The sequence below is a fragment of the Acomys russatus genome, chromosome 5, assembly GCF_903995435.1.
Source record: "Acomys russatus chromosome 5, mAcoRus1.1, whole genome shotgun sequence".
Taxonomy (NCBI): Eukaryota; Metazoa; Chordata; class Mammalia; order Rodentia; family Muridae; genus Acomys; species Acomys russatus.
The window spans coordinates 62,129,170-62,152,643 of record NC_067141.1 but is presented as its reverse complement, the minus strand read 5'-3'; the positions used below and the strand labels follow the sequence as shown (position 1 = coordinate 62,152,643).

The window sequence follows — 23,474 nt, the reverse complement described above, 5'->3', positions numbered from 1 at the left end:
ACAAATAAAACAACTTCAGAAGATTAAGAAAATGTCAAACCAAGCCAAGCCAGCACACAGAAACCATGGAGTCCATTCTGTGTTAGCTGACTCCTGTCTTGCACAGGGATGCTGTCCTGTAGTTGGTTGATACCATCAATGTCACTCCGCTGGAGAAAGCAGATCTAGCCTCTTCTGGCTATATCAATTACAAATAGCTTCTTGGGTAGAGGTGAGACTTTTTCTTCACTTTCCCATTTCTATGCTAAGATTTTTGTCCAGCATGACCTTGTGCAGGTGTTATGTATACTGTGAGCTGACCTGTGTATCAGTCCAGTTGTGTCTGGAAGATGCTACTTGGAGTCATCTGGCACCTCAGGCTCTTACAATTCTTTTATTTATTTACTTATTTTTACATAGACATTTATATTATTACACACATGTACAATAAACTACCTGCATTAAGAAGAACCATGACAGGAATTATACAAATGTTACATTCTTAGTGTTTTGGCTATTTGTATTTGGCAGCCTAGAAGAAAACTTTTTTCTATCTTGGTGTGTCTAAAATTCTGAATGAAGATCAGGGACTGACTAAGACATGAACTCTGGTGCCTCATATTTGATCACCTACCCTTGATGGGGAGGCCTGGTGGCACTCAAAGGAAGCATAAGCAAGCTACTAAGATAAGACTTGATACCCTATGACCACATAGCGGGGGAGGAGGTCCCCCTCCGTCATAGACCTAGGGGAGGGGAACAGGGTGAAAGTGGGAGGAAAAGAGGAATGGGAGGAAACAAGTGATGGGATAACAATTGAGTTGTAATCTGAATAAATTAATTGAATAATAATAATAATCAATTAATAGCATTTAAGTACATACACAGGGACATTTGCTTAAAATATATATTTCTAAACTTTTAACAATGGTCATTTCAGAACAGAAGATTAGAGAGTAGTGAGGTTTCTCTTACTTATTTTATATGTTATCCTGCTATAATTGACTTTTAAAAAATAACAAAGGTTATACAATCAAAATAAAGCCAGTGCACATCCATTATTTAAAAAGAAAGAAAATCAGTTTCTATCAAATCTCATCTTTATCAACTTAAAACATCTATCTAGACCTAAAAGCATCTTAAGCCCTAAAGAACTAAGCTTAATTGTATGACTAAACTATCTTCAAGCACTCAGAGACTTCTGAGTCCTTTCTGTATAGATCCCCGAGTCTTCAATGGAGGAATTTGAAAAAATGAATTCTGTTTAGAGTTGAGGGCTCCAAGGTTTCTCTCGAGTGCACAATGTCCAGGTGTGGGTCTTACACCATCCACTGTAAGAAAGAGCTTCTCTGGAAAGGGTTGAAGTGTGTGCTAATCTATTGCTGTAACAGGTCACTAGGAGTCATTTAGCTGCTGTGTTCCTTCAGCGGAGTAATAGAAGTAGTTTCCCTTTGGGCCGGTTACCTATTTAGTCTCAGATTCTTGGCCACTTTTGTTGTATCAGGTATGGTTGTTTTTGAGGAATCTGCAAACTGATTTTTACAATAGTTATATTAATTCTCACCCCTTCAACAGTGAGTGTAGTTCCTTTCTCTACACATCCTCTGCAACATTTGTTGTCAGATTTACTTACGATAGATGTTCTGACTAGGGTGAGATGGTATCATATAGCAGTCTTAATATGCATTTCCCTGATGGTTACAGATATTAAATACTTTTTTTTCTTTCAGTTTTTGAGACAGAGTTTCTCTGTGTAGCCTTGGCTGACCTGGACTCTTTCTGTAGACCAGGCTGGCCAGTGCTGGGATTAAAGGCATGTGCCACCATGCCCAGCTTTAAGTACCTAAAAAAAATAATTATTGGCCATTTGTGTTTTGTATTTTTGAAAACTCTATTTAGTTTATTTGCCCATTTACAAATTTGGGCAGTTTTATTTCCTTGGTATTTAAGTTTTGCAACTCTTTGTAAATTCTAGGTACTAGCCCCTTGTCTGAAGTAGCTGGTGAAAACTTCCTCCTACCACATGGGTCATCTGTTTGCTTTGCTGATTGTTTTCTATTCTGTGCAGAAATGTTATCCTTATGTAGTCCCATCTGTGACACATGGGGTTAGTTCCTGTGCTTCAAAACATTCTGCCTTACCCCCGGTATCTTGAATAGTATCCCTTATGTGTTCTTTTATAAACTCAGTGCTTCAGTTTTAAATTCAGGTCTTTAATACACTGTAAATTGCTTTTTCTACAAGGAGAAAGATATGAGTCAACTTTCATTTTTCTGCAGGTGGAAGCCTAGTTTGGCCATCAATCTTTGTGAACAGGCTGTGGTTTTTACAATGTATATTTTTGCCTCTTCCATCAAGAATTAAATGAATATAGTTTTCTCAGTCTGTTTCTGGGACCTCCATTCTACTGTATTTGTCTACTCCTCTATTTTTATTCCAGTCCCAGCTGTGTTTAGCACTATAGCTCTCTAGTATAGTTAGAGACTGGGTATTGTAACACCTCCAGCAAGGTTCTTATTTTTTTCTAATCATGTGGAATTTGACAGTGGATTTTTAATAGGTATTGTTACATCATTGTAAATATTGACCGTGTTTCAGTTGATTCTCCCTTCCCTTGGGTTGAAAACTGAATTTCATTGTGGCATGAAAATGGCAAAATTTGGTATTCATTTGAGTAAAAACATCATCAGTGAATCATACACTATTTTAAAATATTTTCTTTGAATTTTGTCATTCTTAACATGTTGTAAATTAGAAAATCTGGGCATCCAATGGTATGCAATTACATTTTTTTGTTCTCCATCTTCTTATGCATCATAAGCGTGTTTGTAATACTTTAAAAATATATCTACTGAGACCAAAATAGATACATAAATAAATATTTTTCTTTTTGAAAATACTAATTCTTCTGATAGACTTTCCTTTGAAATTTTTTTGTTGCATTTTAAATTTTAGTTACTGTATTCATCATCTCTAGATTCTTTCAGGGATAAATGGCTTAGCAGCTAAGAGCATATTCTTTGCTTGCAGAGGACCTGAGTTTGGTTTCTAGCACCCATGTCAGATAACTCACACCTTCTTATAATTGCCGTGAGTTTCTGATTCTTTGTATTTCAGTGTCCTATATAGATTATGCATTTGACTGTATAACTACTTATGAGTTTTGTATGTGTTCTTAATTCAAGCAAGGCAGATTTATTTTATTTTAATAGCTTGTGATTCTGGATAGATGAGAAGGCAATGCTCCTTGCCACGGGCAGGCTTGTGGCTGAGCTCCTCTGTCCACTGAGACTACTGGCTAATAGTATCTGACATTAGGCGGCTGCCAGCTGGGCACTATGATCATTGATATTGGATCCATCACAGGCTGTGCCTCCTGGCCAGGAGGTACTTTAGGTGTTTGTTTGGGCACAGTTGCAGGCTGGGCCCAAAGGATAGGCAGAATTTCTGCTTAGGATGGATAGATCCAGCTGTTATGCCTAGTAGAAATGTTTGAGGTTTATCTCCTGGTCTAGGTGGTGACACATGGTGAAATTTGAGGTTGAAGTAAACGTTTAAAATCCTGAATGTGGTTGAACTACTCTCTACTATTTACTGACATGTGCTTAGTGGTTGTTTCCTTTTGTTGGCAGAGTGATATTTAAACCATGTGTGACAGAACTAGTTTTTGTTCTTTTTTTCTCTGTTTAAAATATTTATTTAATTAATCTGCCAAGAGAGAGAGAGAGAGAGAGAGAGAGAGAGAGAGAGAGAGAGAGAGAGAGAGAGAGAGAGAGAGAGAAGCTTTGTTCTTTTCTAAGCTTCATTATGGTAGGCATCAGTATTACAGTTTGAGGCTGTGTTTGGTAGCTATCTCTCTAGGCATTCTAGCTGGGTAGAACTCTTCACTGTTCATGGGAATGAGCATAGTGGCTTATGGGTGGCCTCTGCTGTTGCCTGGCCTCTGCTAGCAGGAACATCAAGATTTGCATGCTCATCTTGAAATCTCCTTCTCCTTGCCATTTCTACCAGAGCTCTGACTTTGTGCATTCCTTGTGAGGTGATACCAGATAGAACTTCCTGGGAAGTGTCCCAGAATGTTAGATAAACTGATGTCTGCTTCAGATTCCTTAGTCACTGTCAAATCCTTAATTGTGTCTGCCATCAGGCTGACTTGAGGAGGGGAAGGACCATTCTTATTACTCTTCTAAAGGACTTCATTTTATTATAAGATCCATTATATAAGCCTTCTTTAAAATCAAATTTTATGCTTTTCACAAAAAGTGTTTTGACTGTGTATAGTGATTATTTGAACTATCTATGGAGGGTAGAGAAGCCTTTGCATGCTTTATTTTGCCACATTGACACTTTTCTAATTTGCATCTTTGTATCTGCCAAATATTTGTATTTTTTTGTGCCAATACATGTGTACCTATGCATGTATGTGTATGTATGTATGTATGTATTCATATATACATATATGGGTGTGTTTGTATCACAAAGGAAAAGGAAGATAATTCCTTTCCTTAGATTTGTTTCTCTAGACTTTGTGTCCTACTCTATCTCTAGCACATTAGAGGTTAACTTTTTAGTGATGTTTATTTCAAAGATAGTTTTTCTACAATATCAATTTGGATGTGGCATTAGTAATGTTGAAATTATATTTGTGAATTAGGAGATTACTTACCTATTAGATGTAAATTCTTTCTTTTTTATTTTTATTTATTCTCTCATATAATGCATTCTAACCACAGCCACCCCTGCTTCCCTCCTTCTAGTCCTCCCCAATCCCCCTTTTCCCCAAGATCCACTGCTCCTTCATTTCCTTTTAGAAAATAGGAGGCTGCCTAGGGATATCAACTAAACATGGCATAACAGTATGCAACAAGACTAAGCACAAGCCCGCATATCAAGACTGGACAAGGCAACCCAGGAGGAGGAAAAGGGTCCCCAGAACAGGCAAAAGAGTTAGCGACATCCCCACTCCGACTGTTAGAAGTCCCCCCAAAAATCCTAAGCTCAACAACCACAGCATATGTGCAGAGGACCTAGTGCAGACCCATTGAGGCTCTGTGACTATCACTTCAGTCTCTGTGACCTCTTATGAGCCTGCTTAATTGATTCTGTGAATTGTGTTCTCCTGGTGTCTTTGACCCCTCTGGCTCCCATAACTCTTCCTCCAAGTCTTCTACATGGTTCCTCAAACTTCACATAATAGTTATCAATGTATCTCTGCATCTGTTCCCATCAGCTGCTAGAGGAATCTTCTTTAATAATGACTGGGTTATGCACCAATCTCTGAGTATAGCAGAATATCATCAGGAAACATTTCATTGACTCTTTTTTTGCCAGTCCTTTTGATTCTACCCTACGTTTTACCCAAGGTCTCCGGGCCATCCAATTTCTGGTTCTTGGCCATTCAGGCAGTGTAGATCATGACTTTCCTTTTGTTGTGTGGGCCTCAAATTAGACCAGTCATTATTTGGCCACTCCCATAAGCCCTTAGCCACCGTTGCCCCAGCTCGTCTTGCACGCAGGACAGGATGTAGGTGGAAGGTTTTGTGGCTGGGTTGGTGTACCAGTCCACCACTGGAAGCCTTTCATGGTTACAGAAGATGGCCAGTTCAGGCTCCCTATCCTCCATTAGTAAGAGTCCTCACTAGAGTCATCCTCATAGATTCTAGGAAGTCTCTATTGTACTAAGTTTCTACTTTGTCCTCCAAATGCCTCCCGATTCCAGTTGTCTCTTCCTTTACTCTCATCCTTTGTCCCCACTCTTCCAACCTGATCTCTTCTCTTTCCATCACCCCCCAAGACCCTAAGCATAGTGTGTTCCATGTCCCCTTCCCAGGGAGATACATTTGTCACCCTCCCCCCACAACCTTTCTTGTTATTCAGCCTTTCGGGGTCTGTGGACTGTAGTGTGATTATCCTTTACTTAACAGCTAATATCTACTTATAAGTGAGTACATATCATATTTGTCTTTCTGGATCTAGGTTACCTCACTCAGGATTTTTTTTTAGTTCCATTCATTTGCCTGCAAATTTTATGATGTCATTTTTCTACTGATTAGTAATACTCCATTGTGTAAATGTACCATATTTTCTTTATCCATTCTTCATTTGAGGGACATCTAGGATGTTTCCAGTTTCTGGGTAAATTCACAATGAATGCAAGTGTCCTTGTGCTGGGATGGAACATCCGTTGAGTTTTTGCCCAAGAGTGGTATAGCTGGCTCTTGAGGTAGAGCCATTCCCAATTTTCTGAGGAACTACTACTGATTTTCATCATGGCTGTACAAATTTGCACTCTCACCAGCAATGGAAGAGTGTTCCTCTTGCTTCATATCCTGGTCAGCATGAGCTATCACTTGATCTTAGCTATCCTGACAAGTGTAAGATGGGATCTCAAAGTAGTTTTGATTTGCATTTCCCTGATGGCTAAGGATGTTGAACATTTCTAAGTATTTCTCAGCCACTTGAAACTCCTCTGTTGAGAATTTTCTGTTTAGTTCTGTACCCCACTTTTAAGTGAATTATTTGGTTTGTTGATGTCTAGTTTCCTCAATTCTTTATATAGTTTGGATATTAGCCCTTTGTCAGATAGGGAGTTGGTGAAAATTTTTTTCCACTTTGTAGGCTACCATTTTGTCCTATTGATGCTGTCCTTTGACTTACAGAAGTTTTCCATGAGGTCCCATTATTAATTGTCAGTCTTAGTGCCTGTGCTGTCAGTGTTCTGTTTAGGAACTTGTCTCCTGTGTCAATGTGTTCAAGGCTATTCCTACTTACTCTTCTGTCAGTATGTCTTAATTTCTGTTGAAGTCTTTGATGCACTTGCACCTGAGTTTTGTTCGGGGTGATAAATATAGATTTATCTGCATTCTTCTACATGCAGATATTCAGTTAGACCAGCACCATTTGTTGAAAATGATATTTTCCCCCCTTTTGTCTTTCTGGCTTTTTTTTAAAATAAAAAATATGGTGTCCATAGGTATGTGGACCTGTGTCTGGGTCCTTGATTCAATTTCATCGATCAATGTGTCTGTTTTAATGCCAATACCATGATGTTTTTATTATTATAGCTCTATCGTACAGCTTGAAAGAAAATTATTTTGAAGTGAGAATGGTGGCATCTGGTTAGAACATATTTGTTACTTTTACAACTGTGTCTGTTTTCATTTAGTTATCTACCATTCTCAGATATATTCAGTATCTGGTGCCCTCAAAGTAATAGCCATCCTGATAGAAATGTGGGGAAATATATTACACATTATAAGCATCGAGTTTTTGGAAAATGTGAAAATTTAATTACCGTGCATATTACTTTATCGTGGAGTTAAAAGAATTCTAAATAGCCTGTTTGTTGTGTGGGATACGGGATAGTTATAAGAAACTTTCTTGTAAGTTGTCATGGTTCATTGTCAGCAAATTGAGACTCTGCAAATGTTTATATGTCTATATAAAATAGCATTATTGTAGGAATTTCACATATTTAGTCTTGCTTGATTATGAAAAAACTCCAAGAAACTTTTGTGTATGTATGTTGTATATTAATGTTATATGTTACTTAATAAGAGATACTAATAAGTTCTTAACAATTAACTACTTTGATATCTGATGCATTTTATCATATTTTTGAATGATCATTATATGTATAAACATTTTAATCTTATATTAAATATCATTTCAATAATACAGATGCTACTCTGTGTGCGTAGTATTATTGTAAGCAGATCAGCCTTTATAGAAGATAAAAAGAAACATCATTCTGCTCTCTGAAAAATTTTAGTCCTAGCTGGGGATTCTATTAATGCGGGCAATAACAGCAACACAATAGTTAAACTACTACTGGCCCAGAATACTTATTTTTAAAAATAGTTCAGAGTTGTGATGGTTTCCTTTTTTGATTGATTATGATGTTATTCTAATAGATATCAACTTTGTTTATAACCACTTTATTTTGGAATGTACTCAAGTCCATCCTACAAAAATATTTGGTAACTAAAAAATAAAGAAGAATGTGAAAACTGACCAATCAAGAGACACCTATAGCAAACTTTATAAAGAGACTAGAAGAACAATGAGTGACATAGTTGGCATGCTCATAGCACATTAAGTTTTAGTGAGTCTAGGTAGAAACAACTCAAGATCCATTAATATTTTTGAGTCGAAGCGAAGCTCAGCCAGATCCCTTTCATAGAAATGGTTCTATGCCCTAGCCCCCAGCAGACTAACTGCCCTCACCACTGCCAGTCCTTTTCAGTTTGAATTATGCTTCAGATTGGGTTAGAGAGTCACCTTGACATCCATTTCTCCCCTCAAATCAGATAATAATCTCTATGAGACGTTAAAGTATAAATCTTAAAAATACAAAATGTATTTCTTTTGTTATCCCAGAGTGTTGGCCAACAATGAGCTAGTGCAGAAAACTGAGCTGGTCATCAGCCAAGGGACAACTTTGTAATATACTGTGAGGGAGAGAACTTAGGCCTCGCTTTCTTCCCTCTGTCCCTCCAGGTTTCCTGATAGACACCCACAACTCTCTGAAGCTGCCAAGGAGCAGATATTGTAGAGAGTACAGAGAATGAAGGGACATTTTCCAAAGACTTCTGGGACTTCCCATTATTTGGAAGTTTTAAAGTCTTAAAATCTGTGCAGAAATGAAAGTTTTACTTGTTTATTTGTTTTAAATAGTCTGCATTATCCTAATTGGCTTCACCTGTTTGGAATCAGCTCTTCAATTTTCACTCAGCATGTTGCTATACACATTTTATTTGTTCCTCTCAGAAATATGGACGTTATCAAATGAAAATATAGAATATTACCATTTAAAATAAAAAAGTTGGCATTTTCAAGAGAATCATTTTCATGAAATTTTAAACTTTATGAACTAAGGCTAAGTATTTTCTTTTTTTTTTATTTTTTTATTTTTTTTTTTTTATTTTTTTTTTTTATTTTTTTTTTTATTTTTATTTATTTTTTTTTTTATTAATTTATTCTTGTTACATCTCAATGTTTATCCCATCCCTTTTATCCTCCCATTCCTCCCCCCCCCCCATTTTCCCATTATTCCCCTCCCCTATGACTGTTCCTGAGGGGGATTACGTCCCCCTATATATTCTCATAGGGTATCAAGTCTCTTCTTGGCTACTTGCTGTCCTTCCTCTGAGTGCCACCAGGTCTCCCCCTCCAGGGGACATGGTCAAATGTGAGGCACCAGAGTATGTGAGAAAGTCGTATCACACTCTCCACTCAACTGTGGAGAATATTCTGACCATTGGCTAGATCTGGGAAGGGGTTTAAAGTTTACCTCCTGTATTGTCCTTGGCTGGTGCCTTAGTTTGAGCGGGACCCCTGGGCCCAAATCTGCCTATCATATTGTTCTACTTGTAGATTTCTAGGACCCTCTGGATCCTTTTATTTTGCTGTTCTCCCATGCGTCTCTCATTTAGAGTCCCAATAGGATGCCTTCCCCTCTGTCCCAGTTTCCTGGTAAGTGAAGGCTTTCGTGGGACATGCCCCTTGGGCTAGTATGCAGATATAAGTGAGTATATACCATTTGATTCTTTCTGCTTCTGGGTTAACTCACTCATTATGATCATTTCTAGCTCAATCCATTTATCCACAAATTTCGGGAATTCCTTGTTTTTAATAGCTGAGTAGTATTCCATAGTGTATATGTACCACAGTTTCTTTATCCACTCTTCTACTGAGGGACACTTAGGCTGTTTCCATGTTCTGGCTATTATGAATAAGGCTGCTATGAACATGGTTGAGCAAATTTTCTTGTTGTGTGCTGGAGCATCTTCTGGGTATATTCCAAGGAGTGGAATAGCTGGGTCTTGAGGAAGCCCTATTCCCATTTTTCTGAGATAGCATCAGATAGATTTCCAAAGTGGCTGTACTAGTTTGCATTCCCACCAGCAATGAAGAAGTGTTCCTCTCTCCCCACATCCTCGCCAGCATGTGGTGTCGCTTGAATTTTTGATCTTAGCCATTCTGATGGGTGTAAGATGGAATCTCAGAGTTGTTTTGATTTGCATTTCCCTGATGACTAAGGAGGTTGAGCATTTCTTTAAGTGTTTCTCAGCCATTTGATATTCCTCTGATGAGAATTCTCTGTTTAGTTCCAAGCCCCATTTCTCAATTGGGTTATTCGGTTTGGTGGTGTTTAATTTCTTGAGTTCTTTATATATTTTGGATATTAGACCTTTGTCAGATGTAGGGTTGGTGAAGATTTTTTCCCAGTCTGTAGGCTGTCGCTTTGTTCTCTTGACAGTGTCTCCTGCCTTACAGAAGCTTCTCAGCCTCATGAGGTCCCATTTATTAATGGTTGACATTAAGGCCTGGGCCGTTGGTGTTCTGTTCAGGAAGTTGTCTCCTGTGCCAATATGTTCCAGGCTCTTTCCCACTTTTTCTTCTAAGTGAGTTAGTGTCTCTGGTTTTATGTTGAGGTCTTTAATCCACTTGGATTTGAGTTTTGTGCAAGGTGACAAATATGGGTCCAGTTTCATTTTTTTACACATAGACCTCCAGTTAGACCAGCACCATTTGTTGAAGATGCTATCCTTTTTCCATTGAATGGATTTGGCTTCTTTGTCAAAAATCAAGTGACCATATGTGTGTGGATTCATATCTGGGTCTTCGATTCGATTCCACTGATCAACCAGCCTGTTGCTGTGCCAGTACCATGCTGTTTTAAGTACTATTGCTTTATAGTACAGTTTGAGATCAGGTATCGAGATTCCTCCGGAGCATCTTTTATTGTACAAGATTGTTTTAGCTATTCTGGGTTTTTTGTTTTTCCATATGAAGTTCAGAATTGAACTTTCAATGTCTTTAAAAAATTGTGTAGTTATTTTGATAGGGATTGCATTGAATCTGTAGATTGCTTTTGGTAGGATGGCCATTTTTACTATGTTAATTCTCCCGATCCATGAGCAAGGAAGATCACGCCATCTTCTCAGGTCATCTTCAATCTCTTTCTTCAGAGTTTTGAAATTTTTTTCATACAAGTCCTTCACTTGCTTAGTTAGGGTAACTCCTAGATATTTTATATTGCTTGTGGCTAATGTGAAGGGTGTGGTTTTCCTAATTTCTTCCTCTGCAAGCTTGTCATTTGTGTATAGGAAGGCTACAGACTTTTTTGAGTTAATTTTGTATCCAGCCAATTTGCTGAAGGTGTTTATCAGCTTTAGGAGTTCTCTGGTGGAGTTTTGAGGGTCACTTATGTACACTATCATATCATCTGCAAAGAGGGATAATTTGACTTCCTCCTTTCCCATTTGGATCCCCTTGATCTCCTTTTGTTGTCTTATTGCTCTGGCTAGAACTTCGAGTACTATATTGAAGAGATATGGAGAGAGTGGGCAGCCTTGCCTTGTTCCCGATTTGAGAGGAATTTCCTTGAGTATCTCACCATTTACTTTGATTTTGGCTATTGGCTTGCTGTATATAGCCTTTATTATGTTGAGGAAAGTGCCTTGTATCCCCGATCTCTCTAAAACTTTAAACATGAATGGGTGTTGAATTTTATCAAATGCTTTCTCTGCATCCAAGGAGATAATCATGTGGTTTTTTATTTTCAGTTTGTTTATATGATGGATTACATTGATGGATTTCCGTATATTAAACCATCCCTGCATGCCTGGAATGAAGCCTACTTGGTCATGATGAATGATATCTTTGATGTGCTCCTGTATTCGTTTTGCAAGTATTTTATTTAGTATTTTTGCATCTATGTTCATAAGAGAAATTGGTCTGAAATTCTCTTTCTTTGTTGAGTCTTTGTGAGGTTTAGGTATCAATGAGACTATGGCCTCATAGAATGAATTTGGTAATTTTCCATCCATTTCTATCTTTTGGAGTAGCTTGAAGAGTATCGGTATTAGCTCGCCCTTAAAGGTCTGGTAGAATTCTGCACTGAAACCATCTGGCCCTGGGCTTTTTTTGGTTGGGAGACCATCGATGATTGCTTCTATTTCTGTCGGGGAAATGGGACTATTTAACTTGTTTATCTGTTCTTCACTCAACTTTGGCAAGTGAACTTGATCAAGAAAATCGTCCATTTCCCTTAGATTTTCAAATTTTGTGGCGTATATGCCTTCAAAGTAGGATCTTACGATTCTTTGAATTTCATCAGTGTCTGTTGTTATGTCTCCCTTTTCATTTCTGATTTTGTTCATTTCAATACTGTCTCTCTGCCTTTTAGTTAGTTTGGCTAATGGTCTGTCTATCTTGTTGATTTTCTCAAAGAACCAGCTTTTGGTTTTGTTGATTCTTTGGACTGTTTTCTTAGTTTCTAATTTGTTAATTTCAGCCCTGAGTTTGATAATTTCCAGGCGTCTACTCCTCTTGGGTGTTTCTGCTTCTTTTTTTTCTAGGGCTTCCAGTTGTGTTGTTAAGATGCTTATGTGCGATGTTTCCAATTTCTTTTTAAAGGCACTTAGTGCTATGAATTTTCCTCTTAGCACTGCTTTCAATGTATCCCACAAATTTGGGTATGTTGTTTCTTCATTTTCATTGAATTTCAGAAACTCCTTGATTTCTTTCTTTATTTCTTCCCTGACCCAGGTGTCATTTAGCAGAGAGTTGTTTAGTTTCCACAAACGTGTAGGCTTTTTGTTATTTCTGTTGTTGTTGAATTGCAGCCTAAGAGCATGGTGATCTGATAGGATACAAGGTATTATTTCAATCCTCTTGTATCTGTTGAGGCTTGCTTTGTGACCTACGATGTGATCAATTTTGGAGAAGGTTCCATGGGGTGCAGAGAAGAAGGTGTATTCTTTCTTGTTTGGGTGAAAGGTTCTATAGATATCTGTTAGATCCATTTGACCCATGGCATTGGTTAATGATGTTATTTCTCGGCTTAGTTTCTGTTTCAATGACTTATCCTTCAGTGAGAGTGGGGTGTTGAAGTCTCCCACTATTATTGTGTGGGGATCGATGTGTGGTTTAAGCTTTTTTAGGAGATCTTTTACATATGTGGGTGCCCTTGTATTGGGAGCATAGATGTTCAGAATTGTGATGTCATCTTGGTTGACTTTACCTTTGATGAGTATGAAGTGTCCTTCCTCATCCCTTTTGATTAATTTTGGTTGAAAGTCTATTTTGTTCGATACTAAAATGGCTACACCTGCTTGCTTCTTGTGACCATTTGCTTGGAATATTTTTTTCCAACCTTTTACCCTGAGGTAATGCCTTTCATTATGGGTGAGATGTGTTTCTTGGATGCAGAAGAATGTTGGGTCTTGTTTATGTACCCATTCAGTTAGTCTGTGTCTTTTTATTGGAGAATTGAGGCCATTGATGTTGAGAGATATTAATGACCAGTGACTGTTAAGAGTCTTAATTTTGATGTTGTTTCCAGTCGAGCATTTGTGTAGTTGTGTTTTTGCCATGGGATAGTTATCTATTTCCTGGGTAGTTTTGGTTGTAGCTTGACCCTTTGGGATGGAGTTTTCCTTCTAGTACCTTCTGTAAAGCTGGGTTTGTGGATAGGTACTGTTTGAATTTGTTTTTGTCATGGAATATTTTGTTTTCTCCATCAATGGTTATTGATAATTTTGCTGGGTAAAGTAGTCTGGCCTGGCATCTGTGTTCTCTTAGGGTTTGCAGGATCTCTGTCCAGGCCCTTCTGGCTTTTATGGTCTCTGCTGAGAAGTCAGGTGTAATTCTGATAGGTTTACCATTAAATGTTATTTGGCCCTTTTCCCTTGCAGCTTTTAATATTTTTTCTTTGTTCTGCATGTTTTGTGTTTTGATTATTATGTGGCGGGCAGTTTTTCTTTTCTGGTCAATTCTATTTGGTGTTCTGTAGGCCTCTTGTATGTTTATAGGCATCTCTTTCTTTAGATTGGGGAAATTTTCTTCTATGATTTTGTTGAGAATAGTTTCTGGGCCCTGGAGTCTGATATCTTCTCTTTCTTCAATGCCTATTATCCGCAAATTTCTTCTTTTCATGGTGTCCTTAATTTCTTGGATGTTTTGTGTCAGGAGTTTTCCAGATTTGGCATTTTCTTTAATGGTTGATTCAATATCTGTGATTGTATCTTCTAGCCCTGAGATTCGTTCTTCCATCTCTTGGATTCTGTTAGAAAAGCTCACCTCTGTGTTGCTCGCCTTCTTCTCTGAGGTCTCACGTTCTCGTTTTTCTTCTGTCTGTGTGTTTATCATTGAATCCATTTTCATTTTCAGATCTTGAACTGATTTTTTGATTTCTTTCATCTGATTTTTTGTATATTCCTGAGTTTCTTCCATTGCCTCTTTATAGGTCTTCAGAGCTTGAACCGTTTTAGTTATTTCTTTCATCTGGTTGTTTGCATTTTCCTGCAATTTTTCCAGTTCCACTCTATGTGCTTCTTTTATGTCTCTCACCTGTTTGTCTGCGTCTTCCTGCATTTGATTACGAATTTTATTTGTTTCCTCCATTATCATCCTCATTACTAAGGATTTGAGGTCATTTTCTTGTATTTCCGTTGTATTTGAGTTCTCTGGGTGGTTTTCTTTGGGATAGCTGGAAACTGGAGACGCCATGTTGTTTTGGGGTTTTTTGCGTATGCTTTTTCGTTGTCCTTTAGACATCTTGCCGTCTTTGTTTTTGTTGGGTAGCTTCCAGAGTTGAATGGAGGGTGTCTGATGATAGATTCACTTGTTTTCTTACGATTTCCCTAGGCTGCGAGCTCAAAGCTTCACTGGTGTGGATGTTAGGAGGTTAGCCCTGTTGTTCTGGTCTCTCACAGCCAGTGATCCTCAGTCCCTCTCTGCTGTGGATCCTGCAATTGTTCTGGGTCTCTGAATGAGCGTTGGGTCAGGCCAAGGTATCCACAGCCTTCTGTGTTCCCTGCCAAGTCCAGCCAGGAGCACTGGGACCGAACCGTCTGCCAAGCTCAGCTAGGGATTTTGGGCCCAAAATGCACACAGGGCCCAGCCAGAATTTTTGGGCTGGGACTACGCACCAAGCTCCACTAGGGCCTTTTGGCCCAAAGTGCGTGCTGTGGTCAGTTATTGACTCAGGGCCCGAACTGACCACCAATCTCAGCCAGGAATTCTGGATTCAAACTGTACACTGTGTCCAACCAGAGTCTTAGAGCTGGTGGAACCGAGAGCTCTGTCCAGCCTGTGCCACAGCAGGAGAACTGCGGCTGCTCTGAGTTAGCGCCAGTGGTGGAACAAGTGCTCCGCCCGGACTGTGTCCCCGCAGGGGAGCTGCCGCTGAGCTGAGGTGGTGCCTAGGATGGAACCGAGCACGTCACCAAGCCTGCGCCACAGCAGGAGAACTGCGGCTGCTCTGAGTTAGCGCCAGTGGTGGGACAAGTGCTCCGCCCAGACTGTGTCCCCGCAGGGGAGCTGCCGCTGAGCTGAGGTGGTGCCTAGGATGGAACCGAGCACGTCACCAAGCCTGCGCCACAGCAGGAGAACTGCGGCTGCTCTGAGTTAGCGCCAGTGGTGGGACAAGTGCTCCGCCCAGACTGTGTCCCCGCAGGGGAGCTGCCGCTGAGCTGAGGTGGTGCCTAGGATGGAACCGAGCACGTCACCAAGCCTGCGCCACAGCAGGAGAACTGCGGCTGCTCTGAGTTAGCGCCAGTGGTGGAACAAGTGCTCCGCCCGGACTGTGTCCCCGCAGGGGAGCTGCCGCTGAGCTGAGGTGGTGCCTAGGATGGAACCGAGCACGTCACCAAGCCTGCGCCACAGCAGGAGAACTGCGGCTGCTCTGAGTTAGCGCCTGTGGTGAACCCAAGTGCTCCGCCCAGACTGTGTCACCGCAGGGGAGCTGCCGCTGAGCTGAGGTGGTGCCTAGTGTGGAGCAGCGTGCTCAACTACGCCTGCGCCACAGCAGGGGAGCTATGGCCACGCTGAGTTAGTGCCTCAGGCAGAATTGTTTGCTGGGCCGGGCCAATACCCGGGACTCTGGGGCCGAACTGTCCGCCGAGTCCAATCTGGGTCCAAAGGCTCCACGCGACCCAAATCCTGCCCCGAGTCCCCTCTCCCGCAGCAATTCCCACCAGCCACCACACCAATCGCCTCCACCGGAAGGCTATGAGCTGCAAACCTCAGCCGCCGCTGCTGGTGCCGCTGGTGCTGCCGCCTCTACCGCTGCCGCTCCGATCAGAGAAAAACTACGCTCCTCCCGTGTGCAGGGGCACGCAGGTCCTCCGCACCCTGGTCCCTCCGAACCGTGGAGCACTCCCGCTGCCGTGATGTTCGGACCTCGGTGTTCCTGGCTCAGAAATCTGTGCAATTCCCTGAATTGTTCACTGGAGCCTCCAAACGCGGTCCACACTGCTCGCCGCCATCTTGGATCTGTCTCGGCTAAGTATTTTCAAACTAATGGTTTTAAGGTTTTGAAACACATACTCTGGTGCCTCATATTTGACCATGTCCCCTGGATGGGGAGACCTGGTGGCACTCAGAGGAAGGATAGCAGGTTACCAAGAAGAGACTTGATACCCTATGAACATATAAAGGGGGAGGAAGTCCCCCTCAGGCACAGTCATAGGGGAGGGGAGTAAGGGGAAAATGGGAGGGAGGGAAGAATGGGAGGATACAAGGGATGGGATAACCATTGAGATGTAACAAGAATAAATTAATTAAAAAAAGAAAAATATTCCTATTAAATCTTGGCTAGACAACTAATGATAAAAGATTATATAATTTCACATTTTAAATTTTGGTCATCAGGAATAATACAGAATGGAATATTTTCTGTGAAATCAGAAGAAAAGCCTTGGCAAAGAGTTAAGAAAAAAAAGAAGGTTGCTATTTTGGAAAAATATTCATCATATGGGAGACAAGATAATGCAACTAAAATGGTGCAGGGCAGCATTTTCTCCAAATGCTAGCTTTAGGACTTAGCAGCTCTCTTTAGTTCACTAGCCCAGGGGTACAGATAGTTAAAGCAATAACTTATCATCCAAAGTTCCAGAACAGCTGCTTATACAGTGATGCCTGGGCAGGAGATGGAGTGAGTGGCCTCTTGGAATTACTGTCTGAGGCTAGAGAGATGGCTCAGGTGCCCAGAGGACCTGAGTTTAGTTCCAAGCACCCATATATGGCTGTTCACAGCCTCTATCTTTAGTTCCAGGTGATCTGACACCCTGTTCTGGTCTCCCGGGGCACTGAAACAGGAAGTGCAGAGCTGTTCATGCAGGCGAAATAACCATAATACATTATAATGTAGCCTGCAATATTGTAGCATGCAGAGTCCAGAGCTGTGCAAAACCATAGCTGTTTTCCTTGCCACCCCAGAGGCCTGCACAGCACATCCTGGCACTAAAGTTGATAGCAGCACTAAAATCCCATATGATGATATTTTTTTTCCAAAATAGCAACCTCCTCCTTCTCCTCTTCCTCTTTTTCTTTTTCTCCTCCTCCTCCTCCTCCTCCTCCTTCTTCTCTCTGTGCCAAGTCCTTTCTTCTGATTTCACAGACGTTTCACAGTCAGTTTGAGGTTGACTTTTCTCTGTCCTGCTGACAAAATGTGCTGGGTCTCCCGGAGCTAGGTTTCACCACACAGTTGTGGTGGATGACCAAAGGCAATAGCAATATCCTGGACCAACAGCTTGTGGGGAGATGTCACATACCTTGTACTGTGAGATTTTCATGTAATCATCTTTGTCTTCTGTAAGTTACACTGTCCATACATGCAGGGTTATTTCATTTAAATATTAGAAGCTTGTATTTTGAAATTAACTTACTAACTAGTATGTTTTCACAAGGCTTTTTCATACATCCTTGGTTTGGTTAATGGCCCATTACCCTTCCTCTTCTCCATCCCCTTATCTCCCTGCATAAGCTTTTAACCCTCGGTATTTGCCCCTCTTCTTCCATATCACATGGGCTCTACTATACCTCCATTATGTTTTTAGTTGGACTGTGAGATAACAGGCTCCCACAGATCTTTGCATATAACCTTCTTTTGGTAAGTCCTCCTCCCACCTCTGACCTCTCCATACTCTTGTTCCCCGGCTGTCTAAGCCTCTCCATTCCCAGTTCGCTGCTTCTCTACCTTCATTTTACTTATGATCTAAGATCTCTCCTACCTTACCACCCCTCTTTCAAGGTCCCCTTTCTGGCTTTCACTTGTACTCTAAATTAGACTCACAAAACAAACAAAAAAATTGAAGCTAGGATCTCCTTATGAGTGACAGCATGCAGCCTTTGTGTTTCATGGCCTGAATTGCCTTACTCATACCTCCTCAGTTATATCTATTTCCCTTTGAATTTTATGATGTCACTGTGTATATGTACCATGTATTTTTAACCCATACATCTGTTAATGGGCATCTAGGTTTATTCCATATTCAACCTATTGTGATCAGAGCAGCAATGAACATAGACATGTGCGTTTCTCTGTGCTAACATATGAAGTCCTCTGAGCATCTGCACTTAGGCTGTTGGTTGTCCTTGGTTTGAGGTTTAAGCCCATGAGATTAGAATTCCAAAGCCAGATGCCAGGTTAGATGTCTCATAGGTATGTGTCTTAGGATTCTGTTACTGTAATGAAACACCTGACCAAGGCAACTGGGAGGAGAGAGGGAGGGTTTGTGTCAGCATACACTTCCAGGTAACAGTTCATCACAGAGGGAAGTCAGGGCAGGAATCAAAGAGGGCAGGAACCTGGAGGCAGAAGCTGATGCAGAGGCCATGGAGGGGGCTGCTTACTGACTTGCTCCTCATGGCTTGTTCAGCCTGCTGTCCTATAGAACCCAGGACCTCCAGCTCAGGGATGGCACTACTCATAATAGACTGGGCCTTCCCTCATCAATCATTAATTAAGCAAATGCCCTACAGGCTTGCCTACAGCCAGATCTTATGGAGGCATTTCCTCAACCGAGGCTCCCTCCACTCTGATGACTCTAGCTTGTGTTAAGTTGTCATAAAACTAGCCAGTATCTCAGGTGTGTAAAGCCCAAAATGAGAGGCCAAATACTGGGATGGGGTGTTCTAATAGATAAACATCTGTTCTATATTCATAGCCACTTTGTAGAATGGCTGTATGAGTGGGTCTTGGATGGAACAGATAGCTGGGGGGATGGGGAAATAGCACATGGCGCTGTAAGTAGAGTGGAAGGAGCATGGGTCTCAGAGAGGTGGGACCCTCACAGGGATCATAGGAACAAGGTGAGGTGGGACAGGGTAACTCACCTCAGATAGAGGAGCTATGGGATGGGAACTGAGGGGGAGGTGAGAGGAGTAATGTGGCTTCCAGCTAGGAGTTGGTAGAATAGTTGGGGTTTCCAAACACAGGAAAATTGATTGAGACAAAGGGGCTGATGGATGTAAAACAAACGTAGGTGAGATGGGTGATGCCCTCACGTAAAGGAAAAGCTCACTGGACTCCAGGGTCCGTACAAACAGTGGGAAACAGTTGGTGGTGGAATGGGTTTTAAACACACAACTGTGTCAGAAGAGCAATGCATCACAGATTATGACATTTTATGCTTTTTAGTGCTTGTTATATAAAAGTGTAATATCCAAGATTTAGTACAAAAATATTAACAATTGCTTTATATTTTTGGTGAATTGCTCCCCTTTGTTAATATGTAGTATCACAACTGGATGATGTGCAGAGAATGAGACTTTGGAGCACTCAGTCCTAAAAGGGATTTCTTTACCAGCGCCCTCCCCTCAGGGCTCAGGGAGCTATTTGGAAGAGGAGGCAGAAAGATTTTAAGAGTTAGAGAAGATGATGTCTCCAAGGAAACAGTGTCTTTCAGACACAGCAGGACTAAGCACATGTGAACTCACAGAGACTGCAGCAGCATGCCCAGGGCCTGTGCACATTCACATAGATGGATCCTGAGCACTGAAAGGGCAAGTAGACATAGACTCCCATTCTTAACTAAGAAGCTATCCAATGACTACATGAGGGAAGGACTGCCTCTGACAAGAACTATGGTGCCCTTGATTTGCTCACTGCCCCTTAGGGGAGAAGCCCTGTGGGAACAGAGGAAGGGGATGCAGGCTATTTAGATGAGACCTGATAGGCTATGGTCAGACAGTGTGGGGGGAGGACTCCACTTGTCAGAAGTCTAGGGGAGGGAAATAGAATGGAAAAGGGAGAGAGGATGGGAACAGGAAAATAAGAGTGAGGGGATTACAAACTGGATATGATGTGAATTAATAATAATAATAATAATAATAATAATAATTTTAAAAAGAAGCTATTTCCAATTGACATCCATCTGCAGAAGAAAAATTGGTCTTCTGTGAAGTTCACTGGGAATATTAACTACACTTAAGGATAGGTCCTAAGCCCAGTAGTAGATGGCCAACACAAAAGAAACTCAATGGTATTTTTATAGAATGTTTGTTTTATATAGCTTTGATTGGATATTTTTTGTCTACTGGCCTTTTCCTTGTTTATTATGATTTTTGATTTTGTGGTTTTATAAATATGTTTGTATATGTTTCTCTTTTTAAATCAGTTTTGTTCCCCATTTTGTTTATTTGCCTATTGTCTAAAGTCATGAAGTTGGGTGGGCAGGGAAGAGCTGGGAGGAGTTGGGGGAAGAGAAACTATGATAAAAATATATGAACCTCCCCTTTTCAATAAAAAGTGCCATTTTATAGTGGTAGAATATTTTGTGACCCTTTCCTTGGCTATTTTCATTTTTAATTAATTTGTTCATATTACATCTCAATAGTTATCCCATCCCTTGTATCCTCCCATTCCTCCCACCCTCCTGCTTTCCCCTACTCCCCTCCCCTATGACTGTGCCTGAGGGGGACCTCCTCCCCCTGTATATGCTCATAGGGTATCAAGTCTCTTCTTGGTAGCCTGCTATCCTTCCTCTGAGTGCCACCAGGCCTCCCCATCCAGGGGGCATGGTCAAATATGGGGCACCAGAAAGACAGTGAAAGTCAGTCCCCACGCTCCACTCAACTGTTATTTTCATTTTCAGGCATTTTTCTTCAACTGTCTTTTTTTAAACCTGCTTTCTCTTTGTTCTCCTTTTATAGTATATTCACATGATTGATTTTGTCCAATAGGTCTTTGAAATTTTCTTCATTTTTTTCAGTATTTTGTCTTCTTTTACCACATTAGATAATCTCTATTGACTTCTTCCTTTCTTCTATCCATTATTTTTCTGTCACCTTCCTCCTATTCTCCCTTCCTGCTTTCTTCCCCCTTTCTCCCTCCTACCTTTTGTTTTTTTTTCCTTTGATGTACTGGTGGTGGTGTTGGGCAAGAAACCTAGCACTGGACTATGTACTCAACCATTCTCATAGCTTTTATTTTGAGACAAGGACTCACTAAGTTGCTGGCCTTAAGCTCATTCCTTATCCAGAGCAGCCTCTGAACTTGTGGTCTTTTGGCCTCAGCTTCTTAAAGGAAGGGGTTACAGAACTATGCCATCAGGTCAGCCCTATTGACCTACTGACCTGCTTTTTATGCTAGCGACAGCTTGTCAGGGAGCTGTTTCTTTTGGGCTGGAGATGAGCTAGACTGTTTTGAATTAGGAACTTTTGATCACCTACATGTAATTCTCATGAAATGAGGTTTGCTAGAATTTCCTCAGGGATTAAGGGCAGAGGACCATGGAGCTCATGTGGCTGTTCTTCTCTATAAGGTAATGTAAGAGTAAATAATTGGCTGGAGCAGGATTCTTAGGTTATCTATGCTGTAGCCTCTCATGAATTATCTGTGTTGTAGGTGGAGCTGCCTGTATGTTGCACAGAGGACTTCTTGGTGGTGGCAGCCTTTGAGTCAATGACGTTCCTGAAAATTCACTTAATTTTTTTCACTAATTTGGATATGGATGGAATTCTGTCTTTTGTTTGTCAGTACCATCTCTGTTTGGTATGGATAGACTCTTCATTTTTTATTAACTAAAAATATTCTCTGACAGTTTCATAATACATACAGTGCATTCTGATTAATCTTACCACCTTTCTTATCTCTTTCTCACCCACTCCAATCTCCTTTCTTTCAAATCTCTTTCCTACATCTATGTCCTTTATGCTTTGTTTTATGAACCACTGAACTTAAAAGGGGTCTCTTGTGTGACCAAGGGTTTGGGATTATCTCTTAGAACTTGGTGGGCTCATTGGTGAGTACACAACTGAAAATGAGGACTTCCTGTTCCCTAGCATCTGTCAGTAGTCAGTAGTTCAGGTAAGAGAGAGGTAGGGTCCTATGAACCTAGTCGGATTGGGTGTTGACAGGCCCTGTCTTGTACAGTCCCAATGCAGGCAGCCATATCTGCTGTGAGATCACAGCACTGGCCGTGCCATAACATGGTACTGTTTCTCAGCCTTTCTCCTAGTCTTCTGGCTCTTACATTCTTTCTGTCTCCTCTCCCGTGACATTCCATGAGTCTCTGTTCATCTCCATTTACTGCAATGAGAGGCTTCTCTGACTAAAACTGAGAATAGTATTTGTCTGTGGGTATAAACAAAGATTTAGACAGCAGTTCGACACTATGCCAATTTAGCTAAACAATAATGACATCCTATGTTAGGGATTATGGCCTTCCCAGGTTTATTATTATTATTATTATTATTATTATTATTATTATTATTACTACTACTACTACTACTACCTGATTTACAGTATTATCCATTTATTCCCTTTTGTGGAGTAGGTCTTAACCAAACAAAGACTGGAAACCTCCATAACAGCTGACCCACTACTGCATACATGGTCACATCTTCTATGGCAGGTCGTACTCTAGTTCATAGTGTTTAGTGCTGGGTAAGACTGTTCTTCCCGCTCCCCCTTAAGCCTGCATAGAACTTTATAGCATTATGAAAACTAGCCAGTGGGGAGAAAGTTTCTGCTCTGTTCCTGACATATATGCATAATCATATACATCTATCTATCTATCTATCTATCTTACATTCAATGTGTGTAGTGTCTTAGCAGTAACATCATATAGTCCTGGGGCAGCCAAGAGTTATAGAAAGCATCTATACTGTTTTGGGGCCTCTGGGACCCAGACAAAATCCTGCAGCAGTTCTTGAACTAATTTAATCATTTTTTCATTCTGGTTATTATACTTTTAAATTTAGAATCTCTATTTATTAGTTTTGTATTTTCCATTTTCATTTGTCATTTTCTGTTTGTTGAACAATTGTCCTCACATTGTTCTCAAGCCTCCTGAACAAACTGTCTTTATAATTCCTTGAGCATACTTCAAAATAGTGGCTTTGAAGTATTTATTTAAAACGACATCTAAATACACTCAGAGTTAGTTTCTCTTCTTCTTCTCCTTCTCCTTCTCCTTCTCCTTCTCCTCCTCCTCCTCCTCCTCCTCCCCCTTCTTCTTCTTCTTCTTCTTCTTCTTCTTCTTCTTCTTCTTCTTCTTCTTCCTTTGTTTTGTTTTTTTTTTTCATTTTTGTTTTTTCCAAGACAGGGCTTCAATGTGTATCCTTGGCTATCCTGGACTTTTGTAGACCAGGCAGGCCTCAAACTCAACAGGGATCCACCTGCTTCTGCCTTCCGAATACCACAATTAAAGGCACCAAGCCTGGATTCTTTTGTTTATTTTTTATGTTAATTTTAATAT

At 40.6% G+C, this 23,474-nt stretch overlaps 1 protein-coding gene across 8 annotated transcripts in view; it reads left to right on the top strand.

Annotated features, from left to right (window-relative positions):
- The window catches only part of Hpse2 (heparanase 2 (inactive)), a 686,746-nt gene that overhangs the window by 163,285 nt on the left and 499,987 nt on the right, over nt 1–23,474 (top strand). The window lies entirely within an intron of this gene.